Source organism: Lithobates pipiens, unplaced genomic scaffold (genome assembly GCF_037356315.1).
Source record: "Lithobates pipiens isolate NorthernLeopardFrog02 unplaced genomic scaffold, aLitPip1_a1.2 Scaffold_10, whole genome shotgun sequence".
NCBI classification, from domain to species: Eukaryota; Metazoa; Chordata; class Amphibia; order Anura; family Ranidae; genus Lithobates; species Lithobates pipiens.
In genome coordinates this window covers 100,867,353-100,887,430 of record NW_027507686.1, presented here as the reverse complement: position 1 = coordinate 100,887,430, position 20,078 = coordinate 100,867,353, and the positions used below count along the sequence as shown (strand labels likewise).

Genomic DNA, 20,078 nt, shown 5'->3' with positions numbered 1-20,078 from the left:
TAAACTGTTTGCTCCTCCTAAAAGGTTTTCTATGCTTTATCCTCTGGAGGAAAGTTTCACCAAGAAATGGGGGGTCCCATTTGTCGATGCGGCTGTTTCTTCTACGGCCTTCTCAACCCCCCTCCACAGGAAAGGCTCTATGCCGGGCTCAGGGGCAGAAGAAATCCTGGGGGCGAAAGCCTGCCAAGCAGAGCCCAAAAGCTTCCTTGTGAAGGGGCGCCCCCACTCGGCCGAGTGGGAGGAAAGCTCCTGCAGTTTGCGGAAGCCTGGCGGGAAGAGATCCGGGACAAGTGGGTGGTCTCTTCAGTATCTCTGGGCTACAAGCTGGAATTTCAGGAGATTCCACCTTCTCGCTTTCTAAGGTCAAGGATCCCCAGGGACCCAGTAAAGCAAAGACCGCTATTTCTGGCCTTAGATCACTTACTATCCCAGGGGGTGATAGTAGAAGTGGACCCAAAAGAACAGGGTTGAGGGTTTTACTCGAATCTCTTCACCGTTCCAAAGCCAAATGGAAGTGTCAGACCTATCCTGGATCTGAAGGATCTGAACCGGTTTTTACGCATCCGGTCCTTCCGAATGCAGTCAATTCGCACTGTGGTCTCCTGCCTGCAAGGGGGAGAGTTTATGGCATCAATAGACATCAAGGATGCATATCTCCATGTGCCAATTTTTCCCGCACACCAAAATTATCTAAGGTTCGCGGTAGAGCGGCGCCATTTTAAATTTCTGGCCTTGCCGTTCGGGCTCGCTACAGCCCCTCGAGTCTTCACAAAGATTCTGGACCCTCTCTTGGCAAACCTAAGAGCTCAGGGTATAGCCGTCATGGCTTATCTAGACGATTTGCTTCTCATAGAGAAAACAGTAGCGCTCCTGAACCACAGTGTTACCAGAACGCTAGAACACCTGGAACAACTAGGTTGGATTATAAACCTAGAAAAGTCGTCCCTACAGCCTGCTACCAGGTTGGAATACCTGGGTATGGTTATCGATACCGCTCAGGGCAAGGTGTTTCTACCAAGGCCATTGGCCATTGGGGATCTGGTGCGCCTAATTCTGGGCAGAAGATCTTCCCCCATTCGGTTGTGCATGAGACTGTTAGGGAAAATGGTCGCCTCCTTCAAGGCCGTTCCATTCGCCCAGTTGCACTCAAGGCCTCTGCAAAGATGCATCCTTGCGGCTTGGAACAGGAAGCCCCAGTCCTTGGATCTTCCTATGCGTCTATCCCCAGGGACATGCAAGAGTCTCATCTGGTGGTTACAAACCGAGAATTTGCTGAAAGGCAAAACTTTTCTTCCTCTTCCATGGAAGATTATTACAACAGATGCCAGCCTGACAGGCTGGGGAGCAGTGTTGGAGGAGACGTGCTCGCAGGGGAAATGGTCTGTGATCGAGAAGCTATTGCCCATAAATTTCTTGGAGATCCGGGCAGTTTATATGGCTCTCATAAACTGGTCTTTCAGACTACGGGGTCTCCCTGTTCAGGTTCAGTCTGACAATGCCACAGCAGGTGCCTATATCAATCACCAGGGCGGTACCATGAGTCTGGTTGCGCAAAAAGAGGTGAATCGCATACTTGTCTGGGCAGAAAGGCATGTTCCATGCCTTTCTGAAGTCTTCATTCCAGGAGTGGAAAATTGGCAGGCGGATTTTCTGAGCCACCAGCAGTTGTGCCCAGGAGAATGGGCTCTGCATCCCGACGTGTTTTGGAACATATGTCACAGGTGGGGTACTCCAGACATAGATCTGTTTGCGTCCAGGTTCAACAGAAAACTAGACAAATTTGTGTCAAGGACAAGAGATACACTCGCTCAGGAGTCGGATGCTCTAACAGTTCCCTAGGATCAGTACAATTTGTTTTATGCCTTTCCCCTGTGCCCGCTTCTGTCGCGGTTCCTGGGAAGAGTCAAGAGGGAGACAAAGTCAGTTCTTTTGGTAGCCCGGCTTGGCCCAGGTGACCGTGGTATGCAGAGATCATGAAGTTGGCAGTAGGCAGGCCGTGGATCCTCCCTCTCCGGCCAGATCTGCTCTCACAGGGTCCAATTTACCATCCTGCTTTACACAGTCTGAATTTGATGGTTTAGCTGCTGAGACCCACATTCTGAGAGACCGTGGGCTTTCGGGGCCAGTCCTTTCTACTCTGGTCAATGCCAGAAAGCCGGCCTCCAGGCTTATTTACTACAAAATCTGGAGGGCATATGTTTTCTGGTGTGAACTCAGGGAATGGCATCCTAGAAAGTATGTCATTAGCAGGATCTTGGCCTTCCTCCAGTCAGGCCTAGAAATTAATTTGGCCGTAAGCACTATCAAGGTGCAGATTTCGGCGTTCTCAGTGTTTTTTCAGAAGCCACTGGCATCGCATTCCCTGGTGCGGGCTTTCATCCAGGGGGCTATGCGGATAAGGCCGCCGGCCAAACCTCCGGTATGCCCATGGGATCTGAATTTGGTTCTCTCAGCTTTGCAGGGGCAACCTTTTGAACCTTTGCATCAGCCTTCGTTAGTTCTTTTGACTAAAAAATTGGTTTTCTTGGTAGCCATATCCACGGCTAGAAGAGTGTCAGAACTAGCAGCTCTCTCCAGCAAAGAGCCGTATCTAATTATGTGGTAATCCATAATCCTACCATTACTTTTTCAGGACCAACAGTCCGCAGAAGAAGAATCTTTGCACACTTTGCATGTGGTAAGGGCAATCAGTATCTATCATCAGGCAACTGCTCAGATAAGGAAAACTGATTGCTTATTTATTTTGCCGGAAGGCTCTAGGAAGGGCCAGGCGGCATCAAATTCCACTATCTCAAGGTGGATTAGACAGATTATTTCTCAGGCCTATAGTGTTAAAAGGAAGATCCCTCCTTTTCAAGTGAAAGCGCACTCAACTAGGGCTGTATGTGCTTATTGGGCAGTGCATCACCAGGCCTCCCTGGCTCAGATCTGAAAGGCTGCAACTTGGTCATCAGTCCACACATTCACCAGATTCTATCAGGTGGATGTCAGAGGGCAAGAGGATATCGCCTTTGGGCGCAGTGTACTGCAGGCTGCAGTTTAGGTCCTCCGGTCCTTGGCGGTCTATATATTATGATCTGTGTCTCCCTCCCCTCAATCTGAGCATTGCTTTGGGACATCCCACTATGTAATGAAGCTCCTGTGTCCCGTGATGTATGATCAAGAAAATAGGATTTTTATATACAGCTTACCTGTAAAATCCTTTTCTTGAGAGTACATCACGGGACACAGAGCTCCCGCCCCTCTTGGGTTTTACGTGGTTTCCTATTGCTTTGCTACAAAACTGAGGTGCCTCCCATATGGGAGGGGTTATATAGGGGAGGAATTCTCCTTAATTGGGGGTTAACCAGTGTCCAATCACCAGAGGTGCTTATATAACCCACTATATAATAAAGCTCCTGTGTCCCGTGATGTACTCTCAAGAAAAGGATTTTCCAGGTAAGCTGTACATAAAAATCTTATTTTTTATGTTGTTGGCGTTGACCTGTTTTTTTTCGCTTGTTTCCCAAGATGACCATCTTGGCGTTTGTCAAGAGGGTTGAGAGTGCCCAAAGAAAGTGCCTACGGCCAAATCACAAGTAAAGTGCCCGATCTTGTCTGATCTCGGAGGCTAAGCATTGTCGGGCCTGATTAGTAACTGGATGGGAGATCGACTGGGAATACCAGGTGCCGTAGGCTTCTTTTTATGTTGTTGGCGTTGACATATTTTTTTTTTTCCCACTTGTTTCCCAAGGTGACCATCTTGGCATTTGTCAAGAGGGCTGAGAGAGCCCAAAGAAATCTCCTACGGCCACATCACTGATCTCAGAGGCTAAGCAGGGTCCGGCCTAAATAGTATATAATTACAGGTGCCATAGGAATCTTTTTATATTGTTGGCTTTGACATGTTTTTTTTCCGCTTGTTTCCCAAGGGGACCATTTTAGCATCTGTCAAGAGTTTTGAGTATGTCCCGAAGCGTTAGCCTAAGGCCACATCACCCTGAAAGCGCCCGATCTCAGAGGCTAAGCAGGGTCAGGGTCAGATGTGAGACCGCCAGGGTCTATGTTGTTGGCGTTGACCTGTTTTTTTTTCACTTGTTTCCCAAGATGACCATCTTGGCATTTGTCAAGAGGGTTGAGAGTGTCTGAATAGAACACCTATGGCCACATCACCCTGAAAGCTCTCATCTGATCTCGGAGGCCTAGCAGTGTACTGCCTGGTTAATACCTGTATGGGAGACCATCTGTGAATACCAGGTCCCGTAGGCTTCTTTTTATGTTGTTGGCATTGACCTGTTTATTTTCGCTTGTTTCCCAAGGTGACCATCTTGGTGTTTAACAAGAGGGTTGAGAGATCCCAAAGAGATCACCTATGGCCTCATCACCCTGAAAGCACCCGATCTCATCTGATCTCAGAGGCTAAGCAGTGTCGGGCCTCAGGATGGGAGAACGTCTGGGAATAACAGGTGCCGTAGGCTTCTTTTTATGTTGTTGGCCTTGACCTGTTTTTTTTTTTTCACTTGTTTCCCAAGGTGACCATCTTGGCGTTTGTGAAGAGGGTTGAGAGTGCCCGAAGAGATCACCTACGGCCCCATCACCCTGAAAGTGCCCAATCTCATCTGATCTGGGAGGCTAAACAGTGTCGGGCCTGGTTAGTACCTAGCTTCTTTTTATGTTGTTGGCTTTGACCTGTTTTTTTTCGCTTGTTTCTCAAGGCGACCATATTGGCGTTTGTCAAGAGGGTTGGGCATTTCTTGAAGAGAACACTTACGGCCACATAACCCTGAAAGCACCCGATCTCGTCTGATTTCAGAGGCTAAACAGCGTCAGGCCTGGTTAGCACCTGGATGGGAGACTGCCTGGGAAGACCAGGTGCCATAGAAGGATCTGGCCTGGTTAGTGTCTTGATTGGGAGATCGCCTGGGAATACCGGATGCCGTAGGCTTTTTTTTATATTGTTGGCTTTGACCTGCTTTTTTTAGCTTGTTTCCCAAGGTGACCATCTTGGCCTTTGTCAAGAGGCTTCAGAGTGCCCAAAGAGAGTGCCTACGGCCAAATCACCCTGAAAGAGCCCAATCTCATCTGATCTCAGAGGCTAAGCAGCGATGGGCCTGGTTAGTACCTGGATGGGAGATAGCCTGGGAATACCAGGTGCCGTAGGCTTCTCATTATGTTGTCGGCGTTGACCTATTTTTTTTCCCTTGTTTCCCAAGGTGACCATCTTGGCATTTGTCAAGAGGGTTGAGAGCGCACAAAGAAATTGCTTATGGGCACAACACCCTGAAAGCGCCCAATCTCGTCTGGTCTCAGAGGCTAAGCAGGGTTGGGCCTGGTTTGTACCTGGATGGGAGACCGCATGGGTTTTCCAGATGCCGCAGGCTTCTTTTTATGTTGCTGGTGTTGACCTGTTTTTTTTCGCTTGTTTCCCAAAGTGATCATCTTGGCATTTGTCAAGAGGGTTGAGAGTGCCTAAAGAGATCGCTTACAGCCACATCACCCTGCAAGCATCCTATCTCTTCTGATCTCGGAGGCTAAGAAGGGTTGGGCCTAGTTAGTACTTGAATGGGAGACGGGCTTGGAATACCAGGTGCCGTATTCTTCTTTTTATGTTGTTGGCGTTGACCTGTTTTTTTTCGCTTGTTTTCCAGGGTGACTATCTTGGCATTTTTCAAGAGGGATGAGAGTGCCCAAAGAGATTGCCTATGAGCACATCACCCTGAAAGTGCCCAATCTCCTCTGATCTCAGAGGCTAGAAAGGTTCGCGCCTTGTTAATACCTGGATGGGAGACCGCCTGGGAATATTAGGTGTTGTAGGCTTCTTTTTATGTTGTTGGCGTTGACTTGTTTTTTTTGTTTGTTTCCCAAGGTGACCATCTTGGCGTTTGTCAAGAGGGTTGAGCGTGCCTGAAAAAAATCTACTATGGCCGCATCACCCTGAAAGAGCCCAATCTCATTTGATCTCAGAGGCTAAGCAGGGTTGGGACCTGGTTAGTACCTGGGTGGGAGACCGCCTGGGATTTCTCAATGCCATAGGCTTTTTTTTTAAGTTGTTGGCATTGACTTATTTTTTTTTTGCTTGTTTCCCAAGGTGACCATCTTGGCGTTTGTCAAGAGGGTTGAAAGTGCCTGAAGACATTGCCTACGGGCACATCACCCTAAAAGCACCCGATCTCGTTTGATGTTGGAGGCTAAGAAGAGTCGGGCCTTGTTAGTACCTGGATGGGAGACCGCCTGGGAATACCAGGTGTCGTAAGCTTCTTTTAATGTTGTTGGCGTTGACCTGTTTTTATTTCGCTTGTTTCCCAAGGTGACCATCTTGGTGTTTGTCAAGAGGGTTGAGAGTGCCTGAAAAGATTGCCTATGGCCACATCACTCTGAAAGCACCCAATCTCGTCTGATCTTGGAGGCTAAGAAGAGTCAGGCCTGGTTAGTACCTGGATGGGAGACCACCTGGGAATACCAGTTATTGTAGGCTTCTTTTTATGTTGTTGACGTTGATTCGTTTGTTTGTTTTCGCTTGTTTCCTAAGGAGACCATCTTGGCATTTGTCAAGAGGGTTGAGAGTGCCCAAAGAGATCGCTTACAGCAGCAACACCCTGAAAGAGCCCTATCTCTTCTCATCTCGGAGGCTAAGAAGGGTTTGGCCTAGTTAGTACTTGGATAGTAGATGGCGTTGGAATACCAGGTGCCGTATTCTTCTTTTTATGTTGTTGACATTGACCTGTTTTTTTCCGCTTGTATCTCAAGGTGACTATCATGGCATTTGTCAAGAGGGTTGAGAGTGCACAAAGAGATTGCCTATGGGCACATAACCCTGAAAGCGCCCGATCTCCTCTGATCTCAGAGGCTAAACAGGGTTGGGCCTTGCTAGTACCTGGATTGGAGACCACCTGGGAATACTAGGTGCCGTAGGCTTCTTTCTATGTTGTTGGCGTTGACTTGTTTTTGTTTTGTTTGTTTACCAAGTTGACCATCTTGGTGTTTGTCAAGAGGGTTGAGAGTGCCTGAAGAGCTCGCCTATGGCCACATAACCCTGAAAGCACCAGATCTCGTCTGATCTCAGAGGCTAAACAGGGTCTGGGCCTTGTTAATACCCGGATGGCAGACCACCTGGGAAGACTAGGTGCTGTAGACTTCTTCTTATGTTGTTGGCGTTGACTTGTTTTTTTTGTTAGTTTCCCAAGGTGACCATCTTGGCGTTTGTCAAGAGGGTTAAAAGTGCCAGAAGAGATTGCCTACGGGCACATCACCCTGAAAGCACCCGATCTCATTTGATGTTGGAGGCTAAGAAGAGTCAGGCCTGGTTAGTACCTGGATGGGAGACCACCTGGGAATACCAGTTATTGTAGGCTTCTTTTTATGTTGTTGACGTTGATTCGTTTGTTTTTTTTCGCTTGTTTCCCAAGGAGACCATCTTGGCATTTGTCAAGAGGGTTGAGAGTGCCCAAAGAGATCGCTTACAGCAGCAACACCCTGAAAGAGCCCTATCTCTTCTCATCTCGGAGGCTAAGAAGGGTTGGGCCTAGTTAGTACCTGGATGGGATATGGCGTTGGAATACCAGGTGCCGTATTCTTCTTTTTATGTTGTTGACATTGACCTGTTTTTTTTCGCTTGTATCTCAAGGTGACTATCTTGGCATTTGTCAAGAGGGTTGAGAGTGCACAAAGAGATTGCCTATGGGCACATAACCCTGAAAGCGCCCGATCTCCTCTGATCTCAAAGGCTAAACAGGGTTGGGCCTTGCTAGTACCTGGATTGGAGACCACCTGGGAATACTAGGTGCCGTAGGCTTCTTTCTATGTTGTTGGCGTTGACTTGTTTTTGTTTTGTTTGTTTACCAAGTTGACCATCTTGGTGTTTGTCAAGAGGGTTGAGAGTGCCTGAAGAGCTCGCCTATGGCCACATAACCCTGAAAGCACCAGATCTCGTCTGATCTCAGAGGCTAAACAGGGTCTGGGCCTTGTTAATACCCGGATGGCAGACCACCTGGGAATACTAGGTGCTGTAGACTTCTTCTTATATTGTTGGCGTTGACTTGTTTTTTTTGTTAGTTTCCCAAGGTGACTATCTTGGCGTTTGTCAAGAGGGTTAAAAGTGCCAGAAGAGATTGCCTACGGGCACATCACCCTGAAAGCACCCGATCTCGTTTGATGTTGGAGGCTAAGAAAAGTCAGGCCTTGTTAGTACCTGGATGGGAGACCGCCTGGGAATTCCAGGTGTCGTAGGCTTCTTTTTATGCTGTTGGCGTTGACCTGTTTTTATTTCGCTTGTTTCCCAAGGTGACCATCTTGGTGTTTGTCAAGAGGGTTGTGAGTGCCTGAAGAGATTGCCTATGGCCACATCACTCTGAAAGCACCCAATCTCGTCTGATCTTGGAGGCTAAGAAGAGTCAGGCCTGGTTAGTACCTGGATGGGAGACCACCTGGGAATACCAGTTATTGTAGGCTTCTTTTTATGTTGTTGGCGTTGATTAGTTTTTTTCGCTTGTTTCCCAAGGTGACCATCTTGGCATTTGTCAAGAGGCTTGAGAGTGCCCAAAGAGATCGCTTACAGCAGCAACACTCTGAAAGAGCCCTATCTCTTCTCATCTCGGAGGCTAAGAAGGGTTGGGCCTAGTTAGTACCTGGATAGGAGATGGCGTTGGAATACCAGGTGCCGTATTCTTCTCTTTATGTTGTTGACATTTACCTGTTTTTTTTCGCTTGTATCTCAAGGTGACTATCTTGGTATTTGTCAAGAGGGTTGAGAGTGCCCAAAGAGATTGCCTATGGGCACAAAACCCTGAAAGCGCCCGATCTCCTCTGATCTCAGAGGCTAAACAGGGTCGGGCCTTGCTAGTACCTGGATTGGAGACCACCTGGGAATACTAGGTGCAGTAGGCTTCTTTTTATGTTGTTGGCGTTGACTTGTTTTTGTTTTGTTTGTTTACCAAGGCGACCATCTTGGTGTTTGGCAAGAGGGTTGAGAGTGCCTGAAGAGCTCGCCTATGGCCACATAACCCTGAAAGCACCAGATCTCGTCTGATCTCAGAGACTAAACAGGGTCGGGCCTTGTTAATACCCGGATGGGAGGCCACCTGGGAATACTAGGTGCTGTAGACTTCTTCTTATGTTGTTGGCGTTGACTTGTTTTTTTTTGTTTGTTTCCCAAGGTGACCATCTTGGCGTTAGTCAAGAGGGTTGAGAGTGCCTGAAGAAATCTCCTATGGCCACATCACCCTGAAAGAGCCCAATATCATCTGATCTCAGAGGCTAAGCAGGGTTGGGACCAGTTTAGTACCTGGATGGGAGACCGCCTGGGATTTCCAGATGCCGTAGTCTTCTTTTTATGTTGTTGCCGTTGACCTATTTTTTCCCGCTTGTTCCCAAGGTGACCATCTTGGCGTTTGTCAAGAGAGTTGAGAGTGCCTGAAGATATTGGCTACGGCCACATCACCCTGAATCTGTTCCCTCTCATCTGATCTTGGAGGCTAAGCAGGGTCGGGCCTGGTTAATGCCTGGATGGGAGACCACCTGGGAATACCAGGTGTCGTAGGCTTCTTTTTATTTTTTCAAATATAATTTTTTCTCCAAACAGGGGAAGGCGGTCCCCCGAGTACATAATGCAACAGAAAAATACAAAGCAAAAAGCAGCTGAACAATACTTGATACTGGTATATTTGCAACTGTGAGTCTGCCTTCCATCAATCATAATGATTCGAGGCACGGATAAAGTACTGTACCAAGATCCAGGGTCACACAAACCCCAGGTCCCTCCGGCATAATCCATCCAGAGGGGGGTGTGGGGCCGTCATTGCCAATTTTCCACTTTTTCCAAAAGAGGGGGTGAGAGATAGGGGAGGAAGGCATAAAAGAGAAGGGGTGAAAGATCAGGAAAGAAGAAAATGGGACGAGACACGATGGCAGCCACTGCCCAAGGGGCCAGTCAAGGAAAGCTCAGAGCACTAAGGCGATAGCAGGCGACATCCTTCCAGCGAGAATATAAAGGTATTCCAGATGTCCCAGGTTTGTTTGAAATGTAATGAAAGGGGGGGGAACATTTTTTCCAATAGAGAGGGATGCAGGATTTTGCCACATTTATCACATGCTGTAAAATTGATTTTTTGTACTTCTTAATGGGAATCTGTGAATGGTGCAAGAGAAAGAATGCAGCCTCTTCCGGGATGGAGAAGTCTGTGAATTTTTGTGTTATGCATCGGATCTCTGTCCAGAAGTCCACCAAGCTGGGGCAGGACCAAAAAATGTGGAGCGACGTGCCCTCTTCTTCTCCACACCTCCAGCATATGTTCGAGGAAGAGGGGAAACATTTATGCAGCTTTGATGGTGTCAAATACCACCTGGTGAGAAGTTTAAAATTCGTCTCCTGTATCTTCGTGCACAGCGAGGTTTTGAGAGCCAAAGTGATAATGCGTTGTCTCTGTGCTGGGGAAAACGAGCAATTAAGGTCTTTTTCCCAGTTGGACAGACAGGTTAAGTGTGGGTGATCTGTTTGAGAGAGAATGTGGGCCAAAGGGCCTTCGCTCCTGCATAGAGTCTCAAACTCCATCTGAGGGCGGGCGAAAGTTTGAGGATTGGGAATGGAATGGAGAAAATGATGTCATTGCGCGCTCTCCAAAAAGGCTGTTGGAAAAGCCCTGTCGGATCTCTTAGGGTTGAAAAAGAAGGCCATTTTCCATCAATGGCGAATTTAGACGCATGGTCTAGGTTGGAATTTCTAAGTGGGTCCCCGGTTCAAAGTTCGGATGGCCACATATAGGGAATAAGGGGGAAGTCAAAGACGTGAGTGTGTTTTGGGTAGCGATCAGGTGACTGACTTTCAACGAAGCCCCTATAGTGGGATGTGACGTCAATTCTGTGGGTAAATCCTTATAGCACCACATGGCGCTTCTTAGCGGAATTCGGGAGTGAGATTGTTCTAGTTGCACCCAGAGCTTAGAAAGTTTGTTTCGATGCCAGTCCAATACACGCCCCAGATGGGAGGCCAGGTAGTAGCGTCGCAAGTCAGGGAGAACCAACCCTCCCTGTTGTTTAGACAATGTCAGCTGTGACCGCTTAAGTCTGGGATTTTTCTGGGCCCAGTTAAATTGAGTGAGCAGGGATTGAGCTTGCTTAAAAAATGGGACTGGAATCTGGATCGGGAGAGCTTGGAAAAGATAGGTAAATTTAGGGCGTATGTTCATTTTAATGAGATTGCATCTCCTGAACCAGGAATGGAGGCCAGAATGCCACCCGTGAAGCAAACTGCAGATCTTACTGACAAGGGGTGGGAGGAAGTTCAACATAAATGTACGCGCGATGTCCGGTGGAATGTAAGTACCTAATATGGGTCCATTTAAAATGAAAATTGGACTGCAAGTCTAGTAACATTTGCGGGGGGACTGCAACCCCCATGGCCTCTGATTTCAAGAAGTATCCCGTATATCTGGAATTCCCGAAGGAGATTTGGCAAGGAAACTCTGGGATTCGTCAGCGAGAACAGCATGTCATACGCGTAGGCAGATACCTTGCACTCAAAAGTACCCGTTATGTCTGAGTTTTGTCGAATTGTGGAGAGAAAGGGTTCCAATGACAATGCGAATAATAGGGGTGACAGGGGGCAAACCTGTCTGGTCCCATTCCCGATGTCAAGGGGAGATGAGAGCACCCCATTCGCTTTGACTTGAGCTGAAGGGCGTGAGTATATCTTACTTATCCATGCCAGCATCCGTTCACTCAGACCTATATGGCGAAGGACCGAGAACATGAATGTCCATTTGACCCAATCAAAAGCCTTCTCGGCATCAGTACTCACGAAAAGACAAGGGGTCCCAGATGACTTTACTTTATGGACCAGGGTAAGCACCCTAATGGTGTTGTCCCTATCTTCCCTGGTGGGAATAAAACCTAACTGGTCAATCTGTATAAGGGACTGCAAGTGCTGTGCCAATCACGTGGCGAGGATTTTAGAGAATAGTTTTAGGACCGAATTTAGGAGGGAAATGGGTCTGTAGCTCCCACATAGGCCCGGGTCTTTGCCCACCTTAGGTATCAACGAGATGTGGGCTCTAAGGGTATCCTCAGGAAAATCCCCATTCGAGCTCAGAGTATTAAATAAATTCACCAAGCGCGGGCCGAGAATAGGGAGGAAGGTCTTATAGTATTGTGCGGTATATCCGTCAGGGCCCGGAGGCTTACCCACCTTCGGAGGTCCCACGGCCGTCTGGAGTTCTTCCAGTGTAATCGGGTCCTCCAAGTACTCCCGTGATTCCGATGAGAGGGTTGGTAGACCAGAAACGGTTACATATCTGTCTATATTGTCCTGTCCAGACCCTGAATCGGGCAGGTTGTAGAGATCAGAGTAAAATTTTTCAAAGACTTCGGCTATTTGGGTTGGGGTAGAGGCCCTCTGGCCATTCTCATCTCTCAACTGTGGTATGTAAGAGGCAGATTTCAACTCCTTTACCGACCTGGCTAAGATTTTTCCACATTTGTCCCCTGACTCCTACGTCAGTTTACGACAAAACTGGAGTGCCGCTTTCGCTTTATAATGGAGTAGGTCAGTAATCTAGGTATGGAGTGTCCCCAATTCAATCTCTAAGGTCCATGAGGGGGCATGTTTATGTTTCGCTTCCACAGAGGCAAGTTCACGAAACAGATTAGCAAGCTGTTCCTTCCGTGTTCGTTTGATGCGCGCCCCATGCCTGATAAGTACCCTGCAGAATACTGACTTATGAGCCTCCCAAATTATCCCCGAGTCGCAGTCCTGCGTTTAGTTTTCTTGGAAATAAAAGTCCAATTCCCTGGTCACATCTGCTAAAACTTCCGGTATCTGGAGGAGGCTTTCATTAAGGTGCCAGAAGAGAGACCAAGGTGAGGGGTTCCTAGAGAGGGTGTAGGTAAGGGCTACAGGAGCGTGGTCAGACCAAGTAATATGGCCGATGGAGAAAGAGCTCACCAAGTGCAGTTGGTCATGTGGAATCAAGAAGAAGTCTATCCTAAAGTATGATTTGTGAGGGGAAGAGCAAAAAGAGTAGTCCCTTTCCCCAGAGTGTTGCAGACGCCAGACATCAACTAATTGGTCATTCAGTAAACACTTAGTAATCCGCTTTCTAGAGGAAATGAGGAGCGAGGAGCAAGAGGCAGAAGTGTCAACCCACCTAATATAAACTGGCCCTCCCGAAAGTCACATAATCTGTGCAGGGTAGTTCTGAGGAACGTGTCTTGGTGATCATTGGGAGCGTACACAGTGGCAAATGTAAAAAGGAGCTCTCCAATGTGGCCCCTAAGAAAAAGATATCGACCCCCAGGGTCCCCCAGAGAATCCTGGAGAACCCAGGGGAGCCTGCTAGAGATCAGAATGGAGACTCCCATGGTCTTAGAGGAGGGGTTAGTAGAATGGTAGACCTTAGGGAAGGATCTCGACCATAGAAAGGGGAGGCTAGTATTATTAAAATGTGTTTCTTGCATAAAGGCCACATCAGTACGGGAAGTCTTCAGTTCTCACAGAAGGATCAGCCGTTTTTCAGGGGAATTCAGTCCCTTAACGTTTAGAGAGGTGACCTTGACTGAGTCTGCCATCGCTCCTCAGGGAGGGGGAGGTGGACGTCAGAGAAAAGCAAAGAAAGTTGAACCAAGGTAGGTATTGGATAGGAAATGGATGGCGGGAACTAAGGAGGAGAAAGGAAGGCCAAATGAAAGGAAAGGTAAGGGGAAAAAGAGGCCGGGCACCTCAACCCCAGGGGGAGAGAGAAATTAAGGGTTGTCTGCACTCAACAGTACAGGAAGGGTATACTAAAACAGCACAATTATGCTATAGCGCTTACCAGATGTACACTGGGTTTAAAGCGCCGTCCTACTTGGGTTGGTGGGTAGACAGGTCAGAGAGGGAGCCCCCGGATCCCAGTCCCCCCAGTCCTGGCAGTGGTAAATGTCACGTCTGATACCGGTATGCAAATAAAAGACAATCAGTAACATCATAGAACCAAAAAACAATAGTATAATCAAAACCGAGGTAGAGCATATAACTATCAGCACTGAGGGGTCTCCTCGGCTCGCCCTAAACGTAGGCATGCATGAGGGAGCCCGTCACAACAGAAAAGGCATCACAGAATGGGATCCACCACCCCCCGTCTGATACCCCAAAAGTACACATGCAGCCCCCGAACAAATGCATTTCTCCCTTTGGCAGATTGTCCTCTCCTTACCCCCTCTCCCCCGTCCACACCCCAGGGGATAAGGGGGAGGGAAGGGGGGAAAAAGGGAGGAAGGGGCAAAAGGGGGAGGGAAATGGGGGAGGGAAGGGGGAAAGGAGGGAGGGAAGGGAAGGAGGGAAGGGGGGGAAGGGGGGAGGGAAGGAGGGGCATCTAGGGAGAGGGGACAAACATACGGAAATGTCAAGTCCTTTAGCGCACTCACACCAGCAGCCACCCAGACCCCATAAATTTCAATTCCTCCCCTCCATGGTCACCACATCAAGATGAAAGAGGAGCAGCCCTGGTCGGTGCATGGAAAATCCATCAGGCAAGGGGCTGGGGCCACCATCCCTCCATCCAATGGGAGACTTCACCCGAGCAGCAGTCCTGGGGCCCGCCAATTAGTGTCTCTCCTGCATCCCCATTGGGGGCTGTGTAGAGCATCCAGAGGGAGGCTGGGACCGCCCAAACAGTAAGGGGTAAATCCTCCAGGGGGGTCCAGAGTCAAACTGGAGGGAAGCAGTGTCTCGTACCAATAGGCTCAATAAATAAGTCATCCAGGGTGTCCCCAAAAGCTGCAGAAGGCAATGTCGGCAAAGAGTAGGTGGGGGCCAGAGTGGGGGGAAGAGGGGCGCAACCAGGGGGAGGGGACACATATGCGGGAATGTCAAGCCCTTCCAGTACAGCGCACTAGGTATCACTCAGACCCCCCAAAGTGCAACTCCCCCCTCTAAGGTCAAGATTCCAGAAGGGAAGATGAGCGGAACTGGTCTGTACATGAAAGAACCTGCTGCCAAGGGGTTGGGGCCATCATCCCTTCCTCCAATGGGAGATGCCACTGGCATGACAGCCCCATGTCCTGTCAAGTGGTGCCCCTCCGACAATGTCGTCGGGGTATATGTGGAGCATCCAGGGGGAGGCAGGGACCACCCAAACAGTGAGGGGTAAAGCCTCCTCCAGGAGGATAGCGCTGTCTTGTACAGTTAGTTAATTAGACAAGTCATCCAGTATGTTCCTGTGAGCAGCGGAAGGAAAGGTCGGTAAGGATTATGAATGGGTGGGGGCCAGGGAGTGCATAAAACTGCCACCAGATGACCGGGGCAGAGAGGGAAAGGGGATGAAAGGTGGTAGGTGGGGGGGTGAGGAGTGTCCCTCATATTACTCACGTCGGCCATTCCTTGAATCTGAGCGCTCTGCATACCCAGGACGTTCTTCTGTATAATCTAGCCTATCTGTATACATTAGCCTGTCTTTTGTACACATTAGCCTCTCTGTATCAACTAGCAGGTCCTCTGTATACACTAGTCCGTATGTATACACTAGACAGGCTTGGTTACACAGACTTGCTAGTGTATACAGACGTACTAGTGTATACAGAGGACCGGCTAGTATATATAGACAAGCTAGTGTATACAGATAGACTAGATTATACAGAAGAACGTCCTGGGTATGCAGAGATGGAGGCTAGGGTATACAGAGAGAGAGAGGCTAGAGTATGCTAGTGTATACAGACGAACTAGTGTATACAGAAGACTGGCTAGTTTATATAGAGAGGCTAATGTGTGCAAAAGAAAGGCTAGTGTATACAAATAGGCTAGATTATAGAGAAGAACGCCCTGGGTATGCAGAGATGGAGGCTAGGGTATACAGAGAGCGAGGCTGGGTTACACAGAGAGGGTGGTTTATGCAGACTTGCTAGTGTATACAGACGGACTAGTGTATATAGAGAGGCTTGGGTATACAGAGAGCTAATGTATAAAGAGAAGCTAGTGTATACAAAAGACATCCAAGGGTATACAGAGGGGGGCGTGTCCGGATGTGAAAGGCGACGGACGTCTAAGTGGAGAACTCCTGACATCCTGAACTCAATCCTTCTCAATCCTTCTTTTTCAAAGCCCTAAAACGGCCGGAGGCCCTACCTCCTTGCTCTGCTCCGTGGCCTGCTGCAGTCCGTGGCTCCATTGGGCGGATTCTGACCCGCAATCGGCTGGGAGCCTGCGTGCTAGTGGCAGCCGCCATCTTCCAGGCCTGTGCTCTGCAAGCAGCTCCTTTCCTGGACCAGCGGTGCGGTAAGGGACCCCCCCTTGTCCTCCAGCCAGCTTCCCTGCACCTCCGGTGGGGCCTCGTGGCCTGCGGGACCCCCAGTGCCGCCCGTCAAGGCCGCGGCCTGGTGTGGCCTAGTGCGGCCTAGTAGAGCCTCCAGCCTACCGGATTTTCCTACACCACCGGCCGCCGGACAGCGGCCGGCGTCGGTTGCTGGGACACGATCGCTGCCACCCTGCCAACCCTCCATCCTCCTGCTCCAACCGCTGTTTTGCTGGGCCTAGTCTTGGGCCCTGCACCCGGTCCGGCGGCCATCTTGGTACAACCGGCTGCGGCCTGGAATCCACCCCTAGCCTCCTGGACACCCTGGGCCTGTTCTCAGCTTCTTAGCCTCCCTCAGTGCCATAACCCCTCTGCAGCCCGTGCTTTGGCCCTCCTGCACAGCGCTCTGTGGCTCCGGCCGGACACTTGGCGGCCATCTTGCTACACCCGGGGGATCTCCTGCCTCCTCTGCACTTGCTCCGGACTCCTTCTAAGGACACCCTGGCCTGCCCGCAGTGCTGGGCATCAGCCTCCACTTCCAGACCTTTTGTGGCCTTCCTCCCTGACTCCGGTGCCACGTGCAGTGTCCATCTTGCTCCACCCAGCCGTACTGTGCACAATCCTGATCCCCCTGACTCCTCCCCTTGTAGCTCACTGCCACCAGAGCTGCCCCCCCCGGCTGGACTGCCGCCCGCAACATCTACAACTGAGGCTCCGCCCCCCTTTTTTTTGGATTCACCAGGACATTGTCCGCACTGCCAGCCTTGCACGTAGCAGCCATATTACTACGCCATAATACCAACTGCTGGCCCTCCTGTCTCCACAGTCCCCGTCTCTTGCTTTGCTCCGGCTACAGAGATCTGCTGCCGGTCGAGAGCCCTATGATGCCTTCAAAGAAGCCTCCAAAGACTGTGCAACAGCCCAGGACACCGGCTGCAGCCCCATCCCCCCGCGGGGACCCCGCCTTACTCCAGAAACTGCAGGTCTTGTTGGTTGACATGGAGGACGGTCCCCCGGCTGACATTCCCATGCCCTCCTCACCCCAGCCTCCCACAGGTGACACCAACATGATCTTAGCAGCAATCGAAAGCAGCAGGACATCTCTATTGGTACGGATCGATCACCTGGCAGAGGAGTGCAACCTTATCCGCAACGATCTGGATAAAATACGGGGGCGTCTCTCGGAATCTGAACACCGGATCTCGGAGGTGGAGGATCGAACGGGACAACATGCCGACCAACTCACCGACCTACACAACACGATTAAAGCTTTAGTGGCGAAGTCAGATGATGCCGAAAACCGAATGCGTCGTAACAATGTTCGGGTCCTGGGCCTTCCTGAAGGATCGGAGGGAGACCACCCGGCAGACTTTGCAGAAACCTTCTTCAAAGATCTACTTGGTCTGACCGATATCCCCCCTACGTATGTGGCAGAACGTGCTCATCGGGTTCCGATGGGTCGACCTATCTCGGGTGCACCCCCACGTGCCTTCCTGGTGCGTTTCCTCAACTACCGTGATCGAGATCGCATACTCGCTGAGGCCAGGAAGCACCCGAATCTGCAATATGGTAATGCACGCATCATGCTGTTCCCCGATTTCTCCCCGGATCTACAGAGAAGACGACAGACCTTCACTGATGTTCGGCGCAGACTACGAGACCGCAACATTAAATATGGAATGCTCTATCCTAGTCGCCTGCGGGTCCAGCACGAGGGCACTGTCAAATTTTTCGACACGCCGGCCGAGGCGGATGCCTGGCTTACTGGGCTGTGCTGAGGTGGCGTGTATTACTCCATCGTGGGGGCCCGGGGGTTGTCTGGGGCTCACTGGGGGAAGGCAATGAACATGAATGGACACACTGAACTCTTATGTTATTTCAGGCCCAAGTATCGGCCCATCATCCTTACATGTCTGCGAACTCCTATGTTGAGTGAGCTATCCACACGGAACTTTACAAGATAAGTTGTTGCTCCCCCCCCCTTCTGGCTTGTCTCGGTGACGATTGTAGCTGTGCCTGGGATATACCTCTCCATCCCGGCTGGAATACACCGTGGAAGCTATATTTCCCCCTTGTTTTGGGGGGGTTTTGTATTTTGTTTTCTGTTCCCCTTCTTCTCCCTTTTTTTTTTTGTTCTCTAAGTCGCACTCGAGGTACTCGGGTTAGCACGGAGTGTTGCTGCTAACCTGCAGCGGACTTCCCCCTGGAGGACTTTTACACGTTCTTACACGCGGCATTGCACTGTTGCCGTGCACAGTTTAAGGGGTTAAATTGTTATTTTTTGGGTATAGGCCCGATCTGATCGCTCCCCAGTTTCCAGGGATGCCACCAGATATGGGCAGGGTTGACCCCTGGCGGTCACCAAGGGTACTTTTGTTTTTTGTCTATGTATTTACTTTTTTGTTTGTATGGTTAATGTTTGGTCATGACTCTTTCTACAATGGGCTCTCTGGGTCTAGGCGGCTCTTGGTACATGATATTAACACACATGGGCGTCTCCTTGCAATATTAACGGAACCATCTGATGGCCACACGTGACATGTCCTCTTTTAATATCCTATCCTGGAATGTCCGGGAGCTCAATTCTAAATTTAAAAGAGCAGTTCTGTTTAAATATCTTAAATTGCACTCCCCCCATATGATACTGCTCCAGGAGACACACCTCATGGGCAGCAAACTGTTGGCACTAAAGAAGCCGTGGATCCAGAGAGCCTTTCATGCCTCCTATTCTACCTATGCCAGGGGGGTCTCGGTGCTGATCAGCAAATCCTTTCCCTGTGCAGTGGAGCAGATTCACACCGACTCTCAGGGCAAATACGTGATAGTAGTCTTCACAGTTTGGGGTACGAGATATATTGTGGTAAATGTATACCTGCCTCCTCCCTTTTCAGCATCCACCTTATACACTATCCTGGAAAAGGTTACTCCATACTGCCCCGCTAGGCTGCTACTTATGGGCGATTTTAACGCTATTCTAGCCCCAGACTTATACAGGCCGGTCCCCCCCAAACAATGATCCTCAGACCTACCCAATTGGGCACAGGCCATGGGAGTGACGGAGGTCTGGAGGTGGAAACACCCCTCGACTAGGGCCTACTCCTGCTTTTCCACCACCTATAAAACGTCCTCACGCATCGACTTAGCTTTTGCCAATCCAGCCATGCTATCATACGTGCTAGACGCCACGTATTTGCCCAGCGGGCTGTCGGACCACTGCCCCCTCCTCCTTAATGTCCGCTCCCCCACTTCCCGAACCTCAGCCCTTTGGCGCCTGGGAACCCACTGGCTCTCCCACGCCGATTTGACCAACACTATCCCGCCCGCCTTGCCGAATACTGGCAAATTAATGCAGGGTCCTCCTCCCCAGGGGTTACTTGGGACGCATTCAAGGCCTTCAGTAGAGGTCATTATATTTCCTCCATAGCTGGGATCCGTAGAGAGCAAGCTGCCACCACGACTGAGCTACAGAGCAAGGTAGATACCCAGACTGAGGCCTACACAGCTGACCCCACCGACTCTAGTTTTGAAGCCCTTAATGCGGCGAAACGAGAATTACACCTCCACCTCACAGAGCTTACCAGACTGGATCTTTACCGCAATAAGCAAAGATTTTTCGAGCAGGGGGACCGGAACGGTCGCCTCCTGGCAATGTTAGCTCAACACGACCTGCCCATGACGGTGATACTAGGGTGTGGTGTCCCCTTCGGGTGAATCGGTCTCCTCTCTCCCAGACATATTGGACGCATTTCGGCAATACTATGGTTCCCTTTATACCTCTGTGCTTCCCTCGGATCTCATGCCACAGGACCTGGCGCCTTGGCTGGACCCCCTGGCACTCGGCTG

The 20,078-nt window shown here is 49.9% G+C and overlaps 12 pseudogenes; all 12 read left to right on the top strand.

Annotated features, from left to right (window-relative positions):
* Positions 1-3,559: 3,559 nt before the first annotated feature.
* LOC143956641 (5S ribosomal RNA) lies at positions 3,560-3,678 on the top strand (annotated as a pseudogene).
* Positions 3,679-5,023: 1,345 nt separating this feature from the next.
* LOC143943639 (5S ribosomal RNA) lies at positions 5,024-5,142 on the top strand (annotated as a pseudogene).
* A 974-nt stretch (positions 5,143-6,116) lies between these two features.
* LOC143948200 (5S ribosomal RNA) lies at positions 6,117-6,235 on the top strand (annotated as a pseudogene).
* A 100-nt stretch (positions 6,236-6,335) lies between these two features.
* LOC143955481 (5S ribosomal RNA) lies at positions 6,336-6,454 on the top strand (annotated as a pseudogene).
* Positions 6,455-6,775: 321 nt separating this feature from the next.
* On the top strand, positions 6,776-6,894 carry LOC143946784 (5S ribosomal RNA; annotated as a pseudogene).
* Positions 6,895-6,994: 100 nt separating this feature from the next.
* LOC143946453 (5S ribosomal RNA) lies at positions 6,995-7,114 on the top strand (annotated as a pseudogene).
* A 98-nt stretch (positions 7,115-7,212) lies between these two features.
* Positions 7,213-7,331, top strand: LOC143949382 (5S ribosomal RNA; annotated as a pseudogene).
* A 321-nt stretch (positions 7,332-7,652) lies between these two features.
* On the top strand, positions 7,653-7,771 carry LOC143951163 (5S ribosomal RNA; annotated as a pseudogene).
* A 100-nt stretch (positions 7,772-7,871) lies between these two features.
* Positions 7,872-7,991, top strand: LOC143946995 (5S ribosomal RNA; annotated as a pseudogene).
* Positions 7,992-8,308: 317 nt separating this feature from the next.
* Positions 8,309-8,427, top strand: LOC143955473 (5S ribosomal RNA; annotated as a pseudogene).
* A 535-nt stretch (positions 8,428-8,962) lies between these two features.
* On the top strand, positions 8,963-9,081 carry LOC143949095 (5S ribosomal RNA; annotated as a pseudogene).
* A 317-nt stretch (positions 9,082-9,398) lies between these two features.
* LOC143953704 (5S ribosomal RNA) lies at positions 9,399-9,517 on the top strand (annotated as a pseudogene).
* The last annotated feature ends 10,561 nt before the right edge of the window (positions 9,518-20,078 follow it).